At 32.4% G+C, this 23,106-nt stretch overlaps 1 protein-coding gene across 5 annotated transcripts in view; it reads right to left on the reverse strand.

The window, feature by feature from the left end:
- RALYL (RALY RNA binding protein like) overlaps positions 1-22,768 on the reverse strand; it is an 888,236-nt gene extending 865,468 nt beyond the window's left edge. For 3 of the 5 annotated variants that reach the window (XM_074208459.1, XM_074208458.1, XM_074208454.1), the window contains exons 1-2: positions 22,411-22,768; positions 21,569-21,658 (exon numbers count right to left, since the gene is read on the reverse strand). The gene's annotated coding sequence lies outside the window, so the exon portion shown is untranslated. Of the gene's footprint in view, positions 1-21,568 lie in introns of all 5 variants that reach the window. The other 2 variants (XM_074208457.1, XM_074208455.1) reach the window with 2 other exon arrangements.
- Positions 22,769-23,106: the final 338 nt, after the last annotated feature.

The raw sequence follows: 23,106 nt of genomic DNA on the forward strand, positions 1-23,106 counted from the left end.
AAGATAATGCTAAACTTTGTATCTCTTTTTTAAAAAGAACTAAGTTTCTGCAACAAGTTTGAAGTTATTTTTTCCACTATGCCTACTCATATATTCAAATTATCCTTGAAGGAAACTACTTAATGAAAAGGAAATAAAAATAATCTCCATAAATCTAAAGTCAGATTAGAGAGACAAATTTCATGTACCAGGATTGTTTGAGACAAAGAAGTGACCATTTATTTAGCCCTACTATGTGTCAAGCAACTATACTAACATAAAGGATACAAATACAAATACAAGGAAAAGAGAGTGAATGCCTACCCTCAAGCAGCTTATACTTAAATGGGAGAAAAAAAAACATTAAAAAGATAGCTGAAAATGGAGAGGGGGAGAGGGAATACTTGTATCACCAAGTCATAGAACAATGTCATGTTCCCAGTAGATACTAAATAAATTACTGTTTCCCTCTGAGTCAAAAGATATCATACATATCTCTTGAAGTACTGTGTTTCCAACCTTGATTTGATACACTCTTAGTGACTATAATTCTCTTAACAAATGCCATAAAATCCTGAAGTCTCAAAACAACAAAAAAAAATTGGCAAAATAATTAATATATATAATTTGCCTAATACACATCTTCCAACACTAGGGAATGGTCATGGAATCAATTACCAAAATGCTTTCCTTGAGGATATAACTGCAATATCATAAACTGAACAGTACATAAATATTGAAAGGATCAGTGATTTTCTTAAAATGATTTCATCACAAGTTTTCTCTAGCCTCTCATCCTATATAATTCCAGTTTTCATTCTCTAATAGATCCTCCATGATATTTTCCAATGTTTGGGAATCTTTTTATTAAGCCTTCTTTTATATCTGTACCTTCTAGATATGGCCACATTACCTGTCTACTCCCTCTGATCTTCTTTTTCACATCAAGTAACAGAAGACTGAAGGAAGTATTAGTTGAACACTGTAAAATGCTACATAAAAGACTTTATTTTACTCAAGGAGGGAAGTAAGAATAACCTTATAAAGTTCCTAATATGTTCCAAACTGTGCTAAGTGTTTTACAAATATTAGTGGATTAGAAGTCTCACCAGAGCTCTGAGGTAAATTCCATTATTATCTTCATTTTACAACTGAGAAAACTGAGTCTGAGAAATGTGAAAGGACTCAACTAGATTCCTGATGCCAGACCCAATACTTTATCCACTGAATCATCACCCTCATAAAAAAATGATGGAATCTTTTTAAACAACTTCTCCTGGCACATATCGCCACCCTCAAAAATGCCACAAATTATTATCCATATTACAAAGAAGTCACTTTTAACTCTAGTGTTGCAGTATATTAAATTTTTTCAAGGCAAAACAAATACTTCAATTCAACAACCCTTTATCAAATGCCACATATGTGCAAGCACAAAGGTTATGAAGGAGATATACTGAGGACAAAAAGACAGGAAGGAAATAGTTCCTAACTTCAAGTTTTATGTTTTGCTGTAAGATTTTCTTGTTTTCAGTCTGGAAGAATTGGCATGAACTGATGCTGAGTGAGATGAACAGAATCAGAAGAACATTGTACACCCTAACAGCAACATGGGGGTGATAAGCAAACTTAATGGATTTGCATTCCATCAGTGCAACAAACATGCACAATTTTATGATGTCTGCAATGGAGAATACCATCTGCAAACAGAAAAGAATTGTGAACTTTAAACAAAGACAAAAGACTATTACTTTCAATTAAAAAAACCTGTTTTCTTATGTAATTTTGCTATGTCTTATACTTTATTTTTTTCTTCCTTAAGGATATGATTTCTCTCTCATCACATTCAGTTTAGATTAATGTATACCATGGAAACAAGGTAGACTAACAGCCTACCTTCTGTGGGGGGGGGCCGGGGAGAGGAAAGCAAGAGTAGAGGAAAATTTGTAAAATTCAATATAAATAAATAAATTTTTAAAAACTAAAGAGCGAAAAAAATTTTAAATAAATTTTTAAAAACAGATTTTCTTGTCTTCTCACAAGAAGACTGTTGCTACAAAGTTTGAAGAAGTTAGTGTCATTTACTATATTTACATAAATACATTCACTGGATATACTTTGAAGTCAAAAACTAAGAGTTTATTTCAATAGGGATGGTCTAAGGGACATCTCCTGAAGAACAAGGAACAACTGAAGCTCATGCTAAATCTCAAGATCTAAATTTTAAGAATTCTCAAGTAAATACTAACGTAATTAAATTAGGGCAATTTCTAAGCTAAGGAAAGAATTATAGTTGGTTTTTGCATAAAGGGAGCAACAGATTAGATAGTATTTTAAACAGTTTGGACCCTTATTGGCTCTAAGTAAATACAAATAGCAATTATTTCTACTTTGACCAGAAACTTTGAAGGTATTTCCCCTAGACTGATTTTTTTGACTATACAAAAGAAGCCAATCAATGCTGCTTTTCTTTCTTAGCTGACTTAAACAGAATGGGTTTTATCTAAGTTAAAATGAGACCAGATAAAAGCTTTTAGCTAAAAAAAATGCCAAAGTTCTTACACAGCACCATCCAGGGCTATTTCAAGTTGTCTTGAACCATATCTGACCACTGAACCCAGATGGCACCAGAGGAGAAAGTGAAACTGGTGACTCTGCACAGATCTCCTTCACATAAATCCAACTCATTAGCACGTTATAGCATCACATCCCTGGTGTCAAGGTGCACTTCAAGAACGATAGACAAACAACAGTAACTTTACACATAGTATGTCTCTCTATTAAAAGTATGTTGGGGGACAGCTAGGTGGCACAGTGGATAGAACACTGCACTGGAGTCAGGAGAACATGAGTTCAAATCCAACCTCAGCTACTTATTAATTGCCTAGCTGTGTGACCTAGTATGTTGAATGAAAAAATGAAGCCAACTGGTGGAGATTCTAAAAGTATTCCTTTTTCTACCTTTCTTAATTTGGTTTGCTATTCCATTCTGGTTACAGAGTTGGGAAACTATTAGTATGATGGTTCAAACCATGGGAAGTTGAAAAGATGAAATTTTGCATTTGAAAAAAGAATTATGGGGGCTAGACATACAACATATTGGTATTTAGGTGGCACTTTTTGGCAATAAATTTAGATGTTTATTTATGCAAGGCACTTATTCAGATTTTAATGGTTTTTATGGATTAGTGTACTTCTCTAAATCTGTGTTTTACTAATAAACAATTCAGATAATGAAGAGATAGTGAGAAAAAATGTGTAAATAATGCATGCTTAAATTCACTTAATGTCAAATATAATTGACTTCCAATTATTATTAAGGAAAAAGAACAAACAAAAAAGCAATAATTAACCAATTTGTAAAGTCCTATTTTAAAAAAAGCTTGGAGATTTTTAAAGTAATTTTGTTCAGTGGTCAGCTTTTCACTTGAAATTAAGAAAATTAGAATGCTCTCTCATCTATTAGTAATACCAGTCATTATCACCTCCTTGGATCCATTCTGTTTCCTCATCTGTAACATGAGGATAGCAGGTGAAATAAATAATTTCTAAAATTCTTCTGCAGTTCTAAATCTTCTGAATTTATGAGTTGTTCACTTTCATCTGCTACATCAGTTTTTATTGGTTAATTTGATTTCAATGTGTACAATAGAATGCAGCTCCTGTTAGGTTTCAAGTATTTAAGTAAGCTTAGGAAATTATATTGAACTTATTCCTTAGAACAGAAATTTCTTGAAAATCTTGGAATTAAGCCTCCTCCTTTTATAACTGATGAACTTGAAGCTAGAAAAATTGAGTGCCTTGTCTACAGTAGCAAAAGAACAGAATCTAACTGCATGGGTATTTCCAAGTAATTAATAAAAGACTGTACTATTTTGTTTCAAAAATAAATACTGATCTATGAAAATTAAATTTAAAATATAATATCAAATACACATTTAAACTCTCATATGACATATAAATAAGTTTCTCAACCCCTACCTCTATTATACTTATCTACTACCTCTGTAAATTTGGACAGTTCATTTAACCTCTCTGGTTCTCAGTTTTCTTCCACATAAATGAAAATTTGGGCTACAATGGATTAGAACTAATGTCCTTTCTAGTTCTATATCTATGATCCTTATGACTTTTTAAAAATCATCAATTCAGTTCCACAAACATATATTAAGCTCTTATTGTATGCTAAGCATTGTGTTAAGTATTGGGAAATATATTATCAACAACAGTCATTGCCCTCAAGAAGCTGCAATTCCACCAGAGAAAAATGTGTGTATAAATTCTCTGCTCTTCTCTCATTCTCTTCCCAGTTTCTTTTCTTCCTCCTTCTCTTTCTCCTTCTTCTCCCCTCCCTTCCTCCCTACTCCCTCTTTGTCTCCCTCTTTCTCCCCTTTCATGTTATTTATATATGTGTACATATATATATATATATATATATAAAATGTATATACACACAAACACACATATATATTTATCATATTTATTGGAATTCAGGGGATAGCTAACTATTGAATTTTCTCTGATTTTGAACTTTTTCTTATAATCTGTAACAGCTAAGAATCTACAAAGATTTTTTCGGCAGAAAAACCCCTCCCTACAAGTAATATTCTAGTTTATATAGGTTTATTAAATTGATGTACCAAATCATAACCTATATACCTGAAAAATTAAACACATATTGCAAAACTGCCCAAATTGCTCCTTAAGAACAGTCCGAGTCCTGTCCTGAATAATTCTTTATTTCTTTTGACAAAATGAAATCATTTTACTCTCCTTTTTTAACAAAATGAATTTTAACAGATTGCTATTTAGAGGGTTAATAAAACTTGAAAGCTAAAAGTGAACCTTTTATAGTGGACTAAAAAGATTCACCATAGCTAAGCTTTTTATATATGGAATATGTTGCTGAATAAGAAAAAAAAATGGATCAGGAACTTTAAAAAAGCATTTCATAGTTTAATGTTTTTTTCTGAAATAAATATTGTTTTGTCATGTCTCTGACCTTGTTTTATTTCTTCTTTTTATTCCCTTTTCTTTCATGACTGTATATTAAGAAATCTTAAAGATCATCTAGCTTTTTACCCTTATATTACAGATGAAGTGCCTGAAGGAATTAAATGATTTTCAAGTGGAGCTCTAAGACATAGATTCAAATTTGTGCTCTGCCACATTACTTTTGTGATTTTAGAAAAGTTATTTGACCTGTCTAAACCTAAGTTTCCTAATCTGTAAAATAAAAGAGCCAGGCATACTGAGAGATAATATTTATTGTTTTTTTTTATTTTTAATTGAAGACAAAATAGTTTCAAAATTTCAGCTAAAAATCAAGAAATGCATGAGTATCCCTACTGGCTTAATGCGATTTACTCTGTTGATTTTATATATATACATATATATATATATATATATATATGTATGCACAACTATATCTATATATAAATTAAAACACAGCTATTTTCTAAACCAATTTTATTGTCTTTATAATTATCACATTTGTTTCTAAAAAAGCTCTAAAAATACTGATATTAATCACATTCAATTAGTTTCATGATCTACACACTCTCAAAATACAATGCAGTATTTTATTTTTCTAATCTAAATAAAAATTCTATTAGAAGTAATAACACTACAATTTTAAAAATGGACATTGTCTTTACAGAAAAAACTACAGTTGCTAATTTATCTTGAAGTTATTAATTAAGTGCTTACAAGCAATATCTTGTCTGTGAAAGTGAGAAGACTACTCTGGACATTTAATGCCTGGGCTACTTTGAGATTCAGGATGACATACAGAAACTGAAAGGGAAAGTACTAAACTGCTCTGATCTATCAGCTTCTCCACTCCTTAATGTCTTCTGGAGTGTTATGATAGCAGCTCTGCTGAAGGGCCAAAGGAAAATAAACAATATTTTCATCTCCCTTTTGAAATTCTAACATAACTAAAAATCTAATCAAGACTATAATACAGCTCATCCTGTAAGAACAATTGGAATTATAAAAGGAAATCTACAAAAAATGACTATATGCCAACCCCTGGATTTTAGAGGTACAAATAACTAAACTAGGGACTATTTTCAAATCAAGCATAATTTTTTCCTTCCTTCCTTCCTTCCTTCCTTCCTTCCTTCCTTCCTTCCTTCCTTCCTTCCTTCCTTCCTTCCTTCCTTCCTTCCTTCCTTCCCTCCTTCCACCTTCTTTCCTTCCCTCCCTCCCTCCCTCCTTCTTTCCTTCCTTTCCTTCACAGATTTGATTCTAATTTTCAAACAAACTTTATGCATTGACAGGTAATAATAATAATACAATAATAATGACTAGCACTGATAAAATGCCTACTCTGTCAGACATTATGCTAAGTGCTTCGCAAACATATCTAATTTGATCCTCACAACAATACTGGCAGGTAGATACTATTGTTGTCCTCAGTTATAATTGAGGAAACTGAGGCAAATAGAGGTCAGCTGTCCTGCTCAACTGAATAATAAGAAAGCTATATTAAAAATAATGCTTTAGATAACAGACATGGCAGACAGAGTAGGCAAAGTTGTCGTTCATATGAATGCCCAAGATGAAATGTGTTTGGCTTCTTTTTGAACAACAAAAGTACAAAACATGTCTAACTTTAGGATGAAATAACCTTAAAATATTTTCCTCAAAAGTCAAATGAATTGATCTCTTAATTAGATTTGTTTAAGATTAACAATTCAATATTGCCAGAATTCTATTAGGTAAAATGTTAATTGCAAATAAAGTCATGCTATTCTTTGCAGCAAAATAAAATAAAATAAAAAGACCAATATACTTTACTAATTAGTCAAACAGAGGATTATACCACCAAGATGAAGATGTTATCTTATTGTCTGATATTTATTTAACAATGTTACCATTCTGTTTAAGTAAGTTAGAAAAAAATGATGAGATATAAGACAGAGTCCTGCTTTGATATTATTTAAGGCTCTAATTACACCTATCCTGTAACCATTCTCCCTTCCTTGTTTTTAACAAAAAAGATCTTGCACCCATGAGTATGAAATTTCAGATTTGGGTGTAGAGTGATCTTTTAATACCAATTGTATCTGAATAGAGAACTCTAATGTCCAGTAATGGTTATCCAACATCTTTTAGTTCTCTAGTAATCAAAGAATAAACTTCCTTCAGAGATTGTTAGTTAAACTTTGAAACAGCTTGCTTTCTCTTTTTTCTTCATCAATTTCAGATTTTTAGTTTTGAAACATGTTACTAATACATCAAAATCTTTTGATATCTCAAAGTTTTCATCCAACCAGTTTGCTATTACTCCCAAGTTCATCTTATATGCAAATTGGATAAGAATGTCACCATTGTCTTTAACCAATTTACTGTTTTGAAATAAAAGTGGAATGACACAAAACCAAAAAGAACGATACTTGAGATCCATCTCCTGGGTGCCATTGACCCATTAGTGATAACATTTACGATCTGGTCATTTGAATAATACTGATTTCATTTAACTAGAGTAGCATCCAATCTATAACTTTATATCTTGTCCACAGGGATAGGATGAGAGAATTGTATCAAATTCTCTCCTGAAGTCAATGTATAGTCAGCTTTCTTTAGTCCTCCAATATATTATATCCTGTCAAAAAAGGAACTGAGATCTTGTCTGTCATGACTTATTCTTGATCACTTTGAACCATGATGCATCATAGTGATCATCTCTTACCTAAGTGGTCACAAAACATCACCTTAATAATGACTTCTAGAATTTTGACATACATCACAGTCAGTTGCAGTACTGTAATTTTAAGAATCCCTGTTCTTTCTCATTTTATAAAAGCAGAACTCTATTTTTCCACTTTCAACTTGACATAACCTCTTTACAGAAACTTAAAATATCAACAGCAGTTCCTTAATAATAAGATCTAAAATTTCTTTCAGCATTCTATTTAATGTGTGCATGATGCCTATCCCCTTTCTAATGTTTCAGGTGCCTGGTAACATTTTTTTTGTTGTATACTCTCTTATCTAAAGATCATTTGTTTGAGTAAATATAATGCAAAATAAAAATAGAGAAACATTGATTCCTTTATGTCATTCATTATAATCATCTCATACACAGTGAAGAGTTGTTTCTATTCATTCTTGGCTCTTTCTCTTGTTCCCAGCACAGATTTTTAAACAGTCCTTCCCCTCCCCCTTTCTCTCAGCATTCATGGTTAACCTAAATTCACTCTGTATTTTCTTGACATGATTAACATTATTCTAATAATGATTTGCAGCTCACTTAACCCCACAGCTTTGTGACCTTGAGCTAGTCACTTAACCCCTTTACTTTAAACAAATATTTTTTTATTTTTTTATTAAAGATATTGTTTGAGTTTTACAATTTTCCCCTCATCTCACTTCCCTCCCCTCACCCCCCCATGGAAAGCAATCTGTCAGTCTTTACTTTGTTTCCATGTTGTACATTGATCCAAATTGAGTGTGATGAGAGAGAAATCATATCCTTAAGGAAGAGACAAAAAGTCTAAGAGATAACAAGATCAGACAATAAGATAGCTGTTTTTTTTTCTAAATTAAAGCGAATAGTCCTTGAACTTTGTTCAAACTCCACGGCTCTTTATCTGGATAAAGATGGCACTCTCCCTTGCAGACAGCCTAAAATTGTTATCGATCATCGCAATGATTGAATGAGCGAATCCTTCAAGGTTGAACATCACTCCCATGTTGCTGTTAAGGTATACAGTGTTTTGCTGGTTCTGCTCATCTCACTCAGCATCAGTTCATGCAAATCCCTCAAGGCCTCCCTGAATTCCCATGCCTCCTGGTTTCTAATAGAACAATAGTGTTCTAGGACGTACATATACAACAGTTTGCTAAGCCATTCCCCAATTGAAGGACATTTACTTAATTTCCAATTCTTTGCCACCACAAACAGGGCTGCTATAAATATTTTTATACAAGTGATATTTTTACCCTTTTTCATCATCTCTTCAAGGTATAGACCCAGTAGTGGTGTTGCTGGGTCAAAGGGTATGCTAATTTTTGTTGCCCTTTAGGCATAGTTCAAAATTCTTTCCAGAAAGGTTGGATGAGTTCACAGCTCCACCAACAGTGTAATAGTGTCCCAGATTTCCCACATCCCTTCCAACAATGATCTTTTTCCTTTCTAGTCATATTGGCCAGTCTGAGGGGTGTGAGGTGGTACCTCAGAGAAGCTTTAATTTGCATTTCTCTAATAATTAATGATTTAGAACAATTTTTCATATGGCTATGGATTGATTTGATCTCCTCATCTGTAAATTGCCTTTGCATATCCTTTGATCACTTGTCAATTGGGCAATGGCTTTTTGTTTTAAAAATATGACTCAGTTCTCTGTATATTTTAGAAATAAGCCCTTTGTCAGTATCATTAGTTGTAAAGATTGTTTCCCAATCTACTACATTTCTTTTGATCTTGATTACAGTGGTTTTATCTGTGTAAAAGCTTTTTAATTTAATGTAACTGAAATCATCTAGTTGGTTTTTGGTGATGTTCTCCAACTCTTCCTTAGTCATAAACTGCTCCCCTTTCCATAGATCTGACAGGTAAACTAGTCCTTGATGTTCTAATTTGCTTACAGTATTTTTTATGTCTAAATCCTGTAACCATTTGGATATTATCTTGGTAAAGGTTATTAGGTGCTGGTCTTATCTAAGTTTCTTCCATACTAACTTCCAATTTTCCCAGCAGTTTTTATCAAAGAGAGAGTTTTTATCCCAATAGCTGGACTCTTTAGGTTTATCAAACAGCAGATTTCTATAATTGTCTCCTGCTTTTGCACCTAGGCTATTCAACTGGTCCACCACTCTATTTCTTAGCCAATACCAAACAGTTTAGATGACTGATGCTTTATAATATAATTTTAGATCAGGTTCGGCTAAGCCCCCTTCTTTTGTCCTTTGTTTTCCATTGAATCCCTGGAAATTCTTGACTTTTTATTTCTCCATATGAATTTACTTACAATTTTTCTAACTCATTAAAGTAATTTTTTGGAATTTTGATTGGTAGGGCACTAAACAGGTAGTTTAGTTTTGGTAGAATTGTCATTTTTTAAATAAATATTTTTTTTTAGGTTTTTGCAAGGCAATGGGGTTAAGTGGCTTGCCCAAGGCCACACGGCTAGGTAATTATTAAGTGTCTGAGACTGGATTTGAACCCAGGTACTCCTGACTCCAGGGCTAGTGCTTTATCCACTGCGCCATCTAGCCACCTCTAAATAAATATTTTTTAAAAAAGAATTTGCAACTTATTTGTACTCATTATGCTACCTAATTTATGTTTATCTTAATATTTTTTTCAAAACCTGAGTTCAACAATAAGTTTCTTTTTTCAGTGTCAATAGTATTCTTTGGACAGTTACACCTTTTTCTTCCTCATCAGTATGTATTGTGTTTAACATCCGAAATTCTTGAGAACATCTCATCATTTTTCAGGCTACTCCTGCCCAAAGAATTATAATTTACAAATCTTTTTTTCTTCTTACTGAAACCTATTTTACAAAAAAAGTTGTACCACAAATGTTCATTTATGTCCACTGATCATCTCTTTATTGAAAAAGAAATCAAAGATAGTAAAGTCACTTCCTCCCAGAGTTCACTATTCAGAAACTAGTTTTTCTATTGAGTTTTCTAGGATTAAAACAATTCCTTCAGTTGTCTTCCACTTTTTGAAGTATAAATTTATTAGCAAACAACTTAAGAATGTATCACCTACTTTACTTTTAGCAGATACAATACAATTAGATGTAAGGAGAGTTGAAATCTCCCATTACTACTCTATTATCATTCCCTTTAATACATACATCTAGAACTCATTCATTTTCCTCTTCTGCTTAGTAGGTCTGTAATATATTTCTTTACAATATCCCTTTACTTCGTCATTCTATTGAGCTATGCTAAAATCTTTTCCATCATTCGTGTGTGTGTGTGTCTGTGTATACACTTCCCTGGCTATTCAATATTATTCCATCATCCCTTCTGAATAAATTATACTCTTCTAACAGTCACTTCCTGCAAAATCTTAGTATGAGGTTAAATTTATCTCCTTAAATTACAAGACCTAATTTACCTTATTATCATATAGCTGTATGTTTGAAATATACATCTCAGATAACACAAGTATTATTATTACTATCAATACTATTATTATTGTTACGCAACTTCCTAGGTATTATCTCCTTTAAACTACTAAACTCTTCATTGCTATCCTTTTGTTATACCTACGGTTTCTGCATTAGAGAATTCCTGTGGATGATTTCCTTCCTCCTACTCTATTTTTGTTTAAATTTTCTATTAGTCAAAGGGAGAAACAATGTAACAAACTGAATAAAGAACTAGTCACAGAAGATAATTTGACCTCAATTCCATATAAGCTGTGTGACTGGACAAAAATTTAACTTCTCAGGATTTTAGGTCATGTTAGAGAGTAGGTGTTGATCTATATTAGTAGAGGTAGTTTCCTTATTCAGAAGTTTTCTATCCCAAAAGTCCCCATGCCACTCCTTGTTAATTAGATATGCAAGATTCTGGGAAACCAAGTACAGGTTCCAAAGGAGCAATGATAGTGATAAATATTACAGTTGCATAATTGTGTACAAATTTTGCTGCTGTCTATTGAATCAAAGGATGATATTTCTATTCATAATAAGGCATAACAAATGCCTTAAATGCCATTTTATTACTTAAGTTTTATTATTTAAGTTGTTCTTAAATGTTTTTCTCAAGGTAAATAAACAAAATATAATAGCAAGCGGTAATGGAAAAAACTGTGCTTATATATTCCTTGTATATGATAGTATTTTACAAAGCTCTGTCAAAAAAATTTTGAGCATATTGGCATAATTTTGAAGAAATGTCCAACAAGTTTATCAATCTGTTATTTGAGGTAATAAATTTTTTTTTCTTTTCAGTGAAAAGGTAATTCACAATGTTTATCCTCAGGGAAACTTGTTGTAGAGCAGAGTTAATTTAGGTAAATACTTCTTCAATAACTGGTGCTAACCACTTAGGGCAGATTCTGAACAATTCTGAAGAACCATATCTTCTCTAAGGATTTATTTTCGGTTATATGCAATTAATCAAATATTTTAGAGCAAATAGAGTTACTGGCTCTCAGTGGAGAAAATATACCTAGAAGTTACAAAATATAGAGCCTACTGTATGATTATATAACTGAGTGAATCAACTAATACAGTTATCTATGAATATTTGTGTTTCTATGATCTATACAATATAAGTAATACTGATTTATCCTGACCATGATACCTCATAGGAGAACCTAAAGCTTTCAATTAGGACATATTGTCATTCACAGTTTTATCTGTTTCAGAAGACAGGTTGTTTGATATAAATATTTTTAATATTCAATAGGAATAGAGGAGTGGTAAACCAAGGAAAAACATTCTTGTATCTTTTCTTTAAAGTGCTATCATATCATTTAGAAAATAAGCTGCAGAAATATTCATTCCATTTCTTATCCCTCAAACTTCACCATTCCAATTGTGTGAATTGTGAATAGTTATATTGAGGATGAAAATGACTTTAAAAAAGAAATCATCACTTTTATTAGTCAATATGTTCATCCTTAGCGAGGATATAAGAAATGAAGACTGATAAGAAAAAAATCAATAATAGTGAAGATTTATTTATAAATACTTCAAGACATTCTATAGGGTTAAAATATACTTTAAATACAGGAATACAGTGTATAAAAAGTATGGAAAGATATTGCATATTTGCAACATTCACTTCTATAGGATGCTTCAATTATGCAAAATACAATAATTTTGTAGAATTTTATCAGTCTCAAAATAAATCAATCTTAAGGAGAACATCCATACCACTTTATTATCTCTCCAGTGTACCTGGAAGGTAACTGTATATGTTGCTGCTTTGTCACCTTCCAAGAACATAAAATCTCTATTGCTGGCAGTTTTGTAATATCTAAACTTTCTGTCCTTTCAAAACACTGGTTTAATAACCACCTAGCTCAGTTTCCATTATGAGTAATTGATGAATGAATGAGAGAAAGAAAATTGTAACCCTCTCCTAAATCTAAATTCTTGACACTGCTTCAATACTCCTCTAACAGAAATCACCATTAGCATAACAAAATACAAGGATAACTGTTACAATAACAACAAATATGAAAGTGAGTTTAAGTATTTGATGCTGAATTCATTTCCATAATTTATGGTTGCACAAATAATTAAATTTTAAAAAATAATTAAGCTTTCCCTCTTTCACTCCTTAAATGCCTGATCTTTCATGTATTTATAGTTCAATTCACTTAGATATAGTGAGTGTGTGTATATATGTATGTGTTATTATATATACTCATATTTTTATATCATATCTTTCTTCTAAAAATGAATCATACTTCTTGATTCTAGAATTGACTTATATTGTTCTGCACTGATTTCCATTATACTGATCTATTTTTCCTCCCTGGCTAAATCCATACACACTACCATATAATTTTAACTTTAACATAAGAACTTTAAATTTCTGCCAAAGAAAAGGCATGCCAAGCATACACACATATTATAAAATGCTGCATTTGAACAGTCACTGGACTCTGTAATCCTCTATAGAACTGACTCTATGTATTCAGTGTGCTTAATGAATACATATTAAAATGTCACAAAGAAAAAAATATCAACACATGCCTCATTTCACTAGGACTTGAGCTTAAACAACACATCCAATTCACACATGTCACAGTAGGCATTGTTACACAGGATCATTAATGGAAGTGGCAGGTTACCATTTAAGGAGTTAAACCACTTAATATCCCAGAAAGAACTAATTTACACTGGACATTCACCAATGCTGATGATTTTTTTCCAACTGTATCTCAATGTGGTTTGATGTTCTCAAACACATCTAGATTTTTCAACACTAGGTCTGGATCTAAGCTCTTGAAATGTTTCTAATAAAATTTCCTTGCATTCTCATGATATAATTGGGTATAATTAATTGAAGGTTGCACAGCATAATGGTTAGTTGGGTGTACCTAATGTCAAGAATAATTGGATTTGAGCACTGTTTCAGACACATACTCCTGTTATGACTATGGTCAAGTCACTTAACCTCTAAGTGCCACTTTCCATCCTCCTTTGCAAATCTCTAAAACTATAAGTTACAGGTCAGTGACTGATATGCATCCATGGAGGAAGTTCTAACTAGAAACTCCCTACACTGATCAAATTTCTGTGTATATAATATACAAAATACTGTGTCCATAACCACAAAATAGGAAATATATATAAATATATATATACATATATGCATTTGGTAAACAAACATATAGATTTTTGTGCACAGAGATCTTATTTAATCAAATTTTTCTTTGAAATATTTTATTACTTAAGTTCAATGACCAATTATTTATTCCACTTTCATCATATATTTCATTTTAGGCAGAGGAATATACATATTTTATATTATTTTGATCCAAGTAATCATTGGAAAAATTAACATAAATATTTAGAATTACCAAAGTACTTCATATCTTCTAAGAAGCCACAAAGGAGTCATCTCATATGAAAATAATCATCATTATGACAAAAATAATACTAAGATCATCATTTTAATCATTCATTTGCAACTAATACCTTCATGACACCTGCCCTGAGACTATCATAATAAAGGATGAGTAAAATGTTCTTTGACCATCCTCTCTTGAAAGCCTTAGCTAAGTTAAATAATTTCACTTTTCCTACTTACAGGTATGCTATTTTCTAATTCTATAAAGTATCATGCTTAAAAAGTTAACAAAGTCAATAATGTGTGATTCTGTTAAAGAACAAACTATTGAAATGAGTATGAATAACTTCACACTTCAAGTACACATAGGAAAAAAAGTCTGCTGAAATTCTGAGTTAATGTGAATGTTGGCAGACAGGATCAACACCTACATTTACAGACACCTTATGTAGCAAAAGAGTTGTATCTTAATTTTTCCCTATGCAGAAGGCAGAGTTCCAACTCCTGAAAGGCAAGTACTTTCTTTATATTATTCAATGCTTCACCATGTGCTAGGTATCTGGTAATTCCAGATAATTCCACTATGGAATTATATGTATAATTTCCCCCCCTTTTTTTGAGTCAATTGAAATTAATTGGCTTACTAAAAGTGACACAGCTAGTTAAGAATCTGAGGCAAAATTTGAATTCAGGTCTTCCTAATTCCGAGGTGAGTGCTCTATCTATTGTCAACCTAGCTGTCCCCCAAAAAAGTATGGAAACATAGAGTTAATTTAACAAAATAAATAAGTTTCAGATACATTAATAATTTACCTCTTTCACAAAACTAGTTAAAGTCACAATGGAAAACAGATAGGTATCTTATGTTTCGAATCACCACAGTCCAGAGATCTGTGCCTGTATAGAAGATCTTTAAACCTGGGAATACTGTCAGATAATACCAGATGCTAACAAAGAGAACTGACAAGTTCTGGAGTTCCATATGTCTCCTTAGGTCATTCAGTCATGTTCTTCTTGTGTTTCAATCATGCTTAAATATGACTTATATTTTCCTTTTTTAACATCATCAACACAAAAGTATATCTATAAAAAAGACATTTTAAAGAAGTCATTAAGTACATACATAAGCTACTATATGAAACGCTAACTCCCTATATTGCAGAAATACACACACATTTATTCATATTTATAACTACATGGAAGATGAACTCCCTTATGTTTACATAGGACATTTTAAATATTAATTGTCCCTACCATATTTAATGTTTCTTCATTCTTTTCTAAATGTAATTTTCATGAGAAGCAAGTTTAAAAAAAAAATCAGCCTTAAGGATCAAAGTTCAAATTGATTGAAATTCCTTACTTTTTACTGTTTAACATAAGTTCATTAGAACAAATATATAGTTTGTCAAAATCCTAGTTTATTGTTGTTACTGATGAGGTTTAGAAACAGGAACTGATATATATAATGTATATAAGTTTGAAGTAAATTTAATTTTCAGCATATTTACATATAAATGTTTAATTCATATGAGCCTGGTAGCTTAATAAGCTACCAATTAAGATAAATGCACAAATACATCTTTCTTATTTAAAAAATGTATAGGTGTTCATGCAGGATAAGCATATATTCTGAATGCAAACTATGACAATTCTTTCCCTATGTAGAGATGCCCCAGCAATTCAATTGATGAATCTCTTTCCTGAATGATAGCATGTACTTGTGGGAATTATGACTTTAAGACAATTCAATAGCTACCTAAAGATGGCAAAAGCACACTCAAAAATCACAATATGTGGCCTTCAAAATTTCATCTGATAATAATTAAATCAAATTAAAAATGACCAATATTTTGGTATTAACTTAAATTACCACATTTTCAAAATTTTCAACTTCCTAAAATAAGGAAAATATTTGTCCCACTTCACATTTACTGTGTAATCCTGGTCAAGACAATTAACTGTTCTTTGAACTTCAGTTTCATAGCAATACAAAAGAGAACAAACCAGGAATGGCCAGGTGTGCAAAGATACTATATAGGTAGGTAGATAAGATAGACAGAGAGACATTACATATGTATACAAATGCATGCATTGTATTTGTATAAATGTAGGATATAAATGCATACACACATACATACATATACATATATGTCTTTATATGTGTATAGGTATATGCACACATACATAAAATCCCTTTGTAGAGAATGACACAGTCAAACTCCTGGGATGAAGGTGCATCTACTACAAGTTCTTAGAGCAATTATAGTCAATTTTCTCATTTGCAAAAACAAGTATATCAATGTTACTCTTAGCACTGATAATTCAATGTTAAGAACTTGTCAAAACTTAAAGTCATATACAATGTTAGCAGCTGCAAATCTTTAGAAGATGCGTTATTATTGTTGTTTCCATTTTTATTTCTAAAGTCTAAAGACAAATTGCAACCAAAACATAAGTTTTTGTCAGGATACAAATGAAAACTAACAGAAGTTCTAAATAGATAATAAATAGGTATCAGTCAATTTTATTATTTATTTCTTAGTTAAATAGTTTTTTTCCCTCAAAGACATTTCTTAGAATAATCTTTTAAGAATTTAAAAATAATATGATGCAAATTTTGGATACTTAAATCTCTACTATTAATGAAGTTTTACTTAAAAAGGCAAATTTTAGTATCTGCTTTCAAATTTGACAACAAATTTAAAGTACCACTTTTCTTTTTATAATTATTAAATAGTGATTTACTGAATCAAAGATTTTGATTTTGAAAAGAAAATTTATGGGATAAGAAATGAACCAAAACTTCAAATTTATGCACTTGAGAAAGAACTAACCCCAAAATAAATACGCCCCCTGCCAAAAAAAATTTCAAATGAAAATTTAAAAATTAAAACTAAAAGTCATACTATATTGTTATATGGAAGAATTCAAAAAATTAAGGAGAAATAATTAAATATTTTAATACTGCAATCCTGAAGGTATATCAAAAAGATATCAGAAAAAAGTAATAGCATAAATTTAAGAAGTGAAGACATAATTGCATTTGTTTTCTTGGCAAGGATTCCCAATTCAATAAACAGTTTCAATAATATAAAAGTAAAGAAAAAATAATTACTAATTAATAAAAAACTATTTTCAATATTACTTTATTGCAGAAACAAGTATAAACACACACTTCTTTTCCTTCCCAATTCTGCTGTGTTGATTTCTATATAGTGGCTAATGTGCAAGTTTATCTAATATGTGCCTAGTAAGGTACGTTTTTAGTTACTAAATAATAAAACAAAGTATAACTACCTTTTTCTGCAATCTTTCTTTTTTTAACTTTTAATTCATGAAATAAAACAAGTATTTCCAAAACAGTAGAATAAAAAAATAATGATTGCACATGAAACTTTAAATCTTTTTTGAACAACTTGCTAGTTCTTTGCAATATGTAATTGTCATTATGCAACTTTTTTACACTTTTTTCTTCCCTGCCCCTATTATTAAAAATACACACCCTCACACACACACACACACACACACACATACACAAACACACACACACACACACACACACACACACACACACACACACACACACAGACAGACACTACCATTCTATACATTATTCAATTTATCACATTGTTTTCCCCTCCAGATGCATTTCTATAACATTTCAAGTAAATATACAGTTTTCAAGATAATGAACTTTGGGACTGAAGGTATGTGATTTCATCATAAACTCTTAGAATACTGATTATAGATGCAATAGTAAATTACTAATTGTGCTTGATAATCTATTAATTTACAATAACTTCTTGTCTATAGAATTTAGAATTATTAAGAAATGATTCTATTTTAAGATGGGCATATGTTTTACTTAATTCATTTTAGAATATTTTAATTGAAGGATTTAATTATCTTCATGCAATAGCTCTTTCTACCACTAGTCTTCTATGAATAACTTAAATGACTTAGAAATTAAGGGCAATATATTTCCTAAAGCTCTAAATATATAAAATAACCAGGTAAAAGTATATGTTTAAGTGTGAACATCTGTTTATTAAAGTTTTAAATTATTTTTTCCCTTAGTATTGAGTGACGCAGTCTGAATAGCACCTTTCAAAATGTGAACAGGTGATAAATTTAAAAAAGTATTTTTAAATATGGCATTTCTGTCTCATGTGAAAATAAAATAAAAATATAGTAAATATGCTTTATATTCTCCCCAATAATGGGAAGGGAGCTCTTAATTTGTAAAATAACTTTAGAAAAAAAAGAAAATTGTTTACTATCTTTCCAGAATATAGCCTTTTTCTGTAAGTATGTAAGTTTCATGATTACTCCCAAAACAGAAAAAAATTAAAAATTCAATTACTTTTCTCATATATTTAAAAAAATTGATATTTGAGGTTACTGAAAACATAACTGAAAAACAGAACAGTTTTGAAGCAGTCCAGGTTTTTTTGGCTATCATTGAGATACAGTGAAAAATGCCAAAAGACTGATCACTATTATTTATAAAACTGGTCACTGGCCTCAATGATGAGCATTTTTATTTATTATGTTCAATGGCTATTTTTTTTTGGTTAAAAAAATACATAGGAATCTAGTGATTTTATCAAAATGGAATAATTTTGCCAATTGGATAAATACTTCTATTAGTAACCAGTAGGTGGTGCTAATTCGAGTGTTTCAGTTGACAAGATCAAAAGACCAGAAAACTCATAAAATAGATGAAAATATCAATACTTCACAGTTTACTAAATTGAAAAGAAATTTTTTTAAAATTCCCATCAGGAGAAACAACTGTTTACAATTGAAAGTATTCTAATGTATGGAATAGGTATGAATACTACATAATGAAACCATGATAAATATAACATGATTGAAGAATCTCTATATGATCAGTGATAAATATTACAGCCATAAACATCAACATTTACTTTTTCCCATTCATGAATAGAATAAAATTATTCCTATTCACTTCTCCACTTGAAAATATCAGTATTTTTGGTATTTTATTGCAACCTTGGCATTAACTATTGCTCTTGTGGGACACTCAGTTTTTATAACTTCCAGCATTCAGAGCAAGAATCAGATGATTTGAAATCCATTTATACAACAAATATGTGTTATTACACATAGCTGCATTATCCACTCCCTTTAAAATATAATAATAAAATGCAAATTTAAAAAATTACAGAAAACAAATAAGCAATAAAAACAAAGCAGTTGAGTGACTGATCTGTTGCAATCTTTTTATAGCTTTAATTGTTTGAACATTGCAAAAATAATCAATTTTCAATATATATGAGTGTTTGTACAGAAAATGAAAACATTACAGATGAACTGATAACGTTTATTTGGAGCCCTTCTATGCTTTTATGTATCTCAGTACATTAAGTCTGGCACTACAAGTCATAAAATATCTTCTTATGTAAATGCAAAAGAACTAGTTTTAAATAACAACTAGTCTGAATTTTCAAAATATTTGACTTATATTGGCTTTTTTTCCTAAAAGCTTTCACACATAAGTGTATTTGAACTAATAGCTTTCAGAATACTCAAAAGTATGTTTTAAACATCTGCAGAAAATAATGGGGCAGCTGCATCTATGAAGTCTTTTCTATAAAAATTATAAAAAGTATGTACAGAATTTTAAAATTCCACAGATTATAGACAAAATATAATATCATTATTATATGTAAATCATTAAGCTTTAATTTCTGAAAATCCAACTGAAGGTCAAGTTATTCTACAACATAAGTATCTCAGAAGAAAATCTAACCTGAGGAATAAACATCTGTGATTCTATTGACTGTATGCATATCAGCTTCAATTTAAACAGAAGTATGATTCCAAACAGCAGAATCTGTACGGAACTTTAGATAAGTAAAAAAGTAAATGTTCACTTATACGCAAAAAAAAAGTGCATCCCACACCTCAATTTTCAAAGAATTATTCCCTCGGTTGTTAAAATGTAGAATATCTCTTCCTCTCCTCGATTTCTTTATGAAAAAGGGTTCCTTGGCAAAGATTCTAAGTTTTGAGTGCAGAGAAGGCTTTTATGACCAACTGATAAATCTCTTAAAAGTGGCATTAGGGTATATAGGAGACATTGAGCAATACCATCATAATAAAGACTAAACTTCATAGAATATATTCAAACACTCAAGACTTCAACTTTTATAAAATTCTGAAATACATCACCCTCTAAATAAACTCTAAGGAGAAAGCTTTCCATATCACATTCTACTTGGGGGGAGGGAGAATCTAAATGCTGTCTTTTTAAATGAAGGACTACCTTGGAACTGTTCGGCAATAAAGTATCATTAATGCAAAGTAACAGATTCTTCCTCAATATTGAACTCTAGGTGACCGTCATGGAAAGTAACTACTTTCCCATCCCCTGGCAGACTGTAGCATTAATAATCATCAAAACAAAAACCAGGCAAAAAAAAAAAAAATCTGAAACCAAGCACTAGGAAAGGCCAGCAGGATGAGGAAGACCTACTGCGTTGTTTACCCATTGCCAAAAAGAGAAGCAGGAGTTATGGGGGGGGTTGGGGCGGGGGGAGCATCCTTAAGGTTCTGGAAAATGTCTCAAGCTTCAGGTCCCTGTGTGGCAAAAAGCCAGCCCCTCACTGAAAGACTGCTGCTGCCTGTTTCTCTATCCATTTCCAGTACTCCCCAAATGGGCCATCCTTGCGCAGCCCTACATCTGATTTCTTATCCACAGCCCGAATTCTCTTCTGCTGTAAAAGTGTCCCTAAACAGAACTTACATCGCCAGCTTGGCAATCCTCTTTTTCCAACCAGCCCTCTATAGTAGCAGAGAAGCCGCACGCAGTCTAGCCGACCTGGGTTCAATGGAAGGAGGGGAAAGGATTGTATTTTGCGCACATCCAAAAACGATCCAGGGGCAGTGAATTTAGTTTTGCCTCCAATGGCTGGCAGACAAGGGCTTTCTCGAAAGCTTGCTTAGTCTAATACTTGTATGTGCGTGGAAACACACACATACATACACACATTTCTTTCTCTAGACTAGTATTGTCATTACAAACAGTGGAAACGCCTACAAGGAGATGAAGTACCTGCACTGGGAGATGCTCAGTTGTTCACTTCATCTTCCGTTGACAAGGAAACCAAACCGCACTTCATTTTTTTTCCAGAAAAACCTTCCACTGCCATCATTTGAAAATTTATGGGGGGGGGGAAGAGGAAGGAGGGATTAAATAGATATAGGGATATCTATCTTAAAATTATCTCGGATTTTTTTAAAATAAAAAAGTCAAATGTGCAAAAGTCATAGTTAATTTAAAGGGGGGAAAAAGTATTTTGTTTAAAAAATGATCCCAGTAACCGGCTGCAAGAAAAGTTTCACATTATAAAAGGGCATCAAAAACGGAAGGGAGAAAAAAAAACGGATTGTTGTCATTGGCTTCAAAAAGGAAACAAAAATAAAATTAACGTCTTGGGCTCAGTGGCTTGCACCAGTATTGCAAGACCACAAACTCTTGTAAACACTGCCGTAAAATGCATTCGCAAATCCCACCTATACAAAAATCGCATCGGAAAAATAGTCTGCAAAAAGAGTTAGAAACATGCTTTTTTTAACATGGAAAAAATAAGCATCATACTTCACATCGCTTTTCCATAAAACCAGTTGCATATTTTGCTGGACTTGGGAGTCTCTCCCAGCGGCACAGTGGCCACGGACTCCCAGACACAGCGCCTTGTCTACAGTACCATCGCATGCTATAAAAACTTGTATTCAGGAAAAGGCTCAAAACCATGCTCTCCTCCAGGTTTCCCAATTTAAACAATAATCAAAGAGGTGGAAAAAAAAAGAAGAAAAAAACCAAAAAAACAAAACCAAAAAAAAAAAGGACAAAAAAAAAAGAGAGGACAAGAATGCCACTGAGAAGGTACTCACCGAGCGGGAGTAAAATGTTGGAATAAAAATGAGATTTAGTATAAAATACAGTATGGCGGTGGAAGAAGGAATGAAGCGCTTTTTTTTTCCTCTCTCAGTCTCTGCCTCAGGCACTGACACGTGACTCGGAGCCAGGCTGACTCGCAGGCAGGCGGGGAAGGAGCAAGGCAGCGAAGGGGGGAAGCCCCACCGATCCCAACTCACTCGCACGGCGGCGGCGGCGGCGAGGAGCCTGGCGCCGGGAGCCCGGGAGCGGCGGCGGCGGCGGCGGGAGCAGCAGCGGGGGCAGCTCGCGCGAGCTGGAGCCAAGGCAGCCTCTGCTGTGCTGCCCAGACGAGCAGGTGCCCCTCACGCTGAAGCCGAGCACACACACACTCTCATACACACGCACACACGCACACGCACAAGACAGTCAGGGCGCCAGGGAGAGAGAGAGAGAGAGAGAGAGAGAGAGAGAGAGAGAGAGAGAGAGAGAGAGAGAGAGAGAGAGAGAGAGAGAGAGAGAGAGAGAAGCAGAGCGGCGCTGAGCCAAACGGGGAGAGAAGGCAAAGCAGCAGCTGCTGATGCCCCTACTGCTGTATGTGTGCGCATCTGTGTGATGTGTGTGTGTGTGTGTGTACAGGGAAGAGAGAGGAGGTGCCACAACTTGCTGCTCACCTCAAACTTGATGCTGGGTTTTTTTTTTTCATTTATTCA

Source organism: Macrotis lagotis, chromosome X (genome assembly GCF_037893015.1).
Source record: "Macrotis lagotis isolate mMagLag1 chromosome X, bilby.v1.9.chrom.fasta, whole genome shotgun sequence".
Lineage (NCBI taxonomy): Eukaryota > Metazoa > Chordata > Mammalia > Peramelemorphia > Peramelidae > Macrotis > Macrotis lagotis.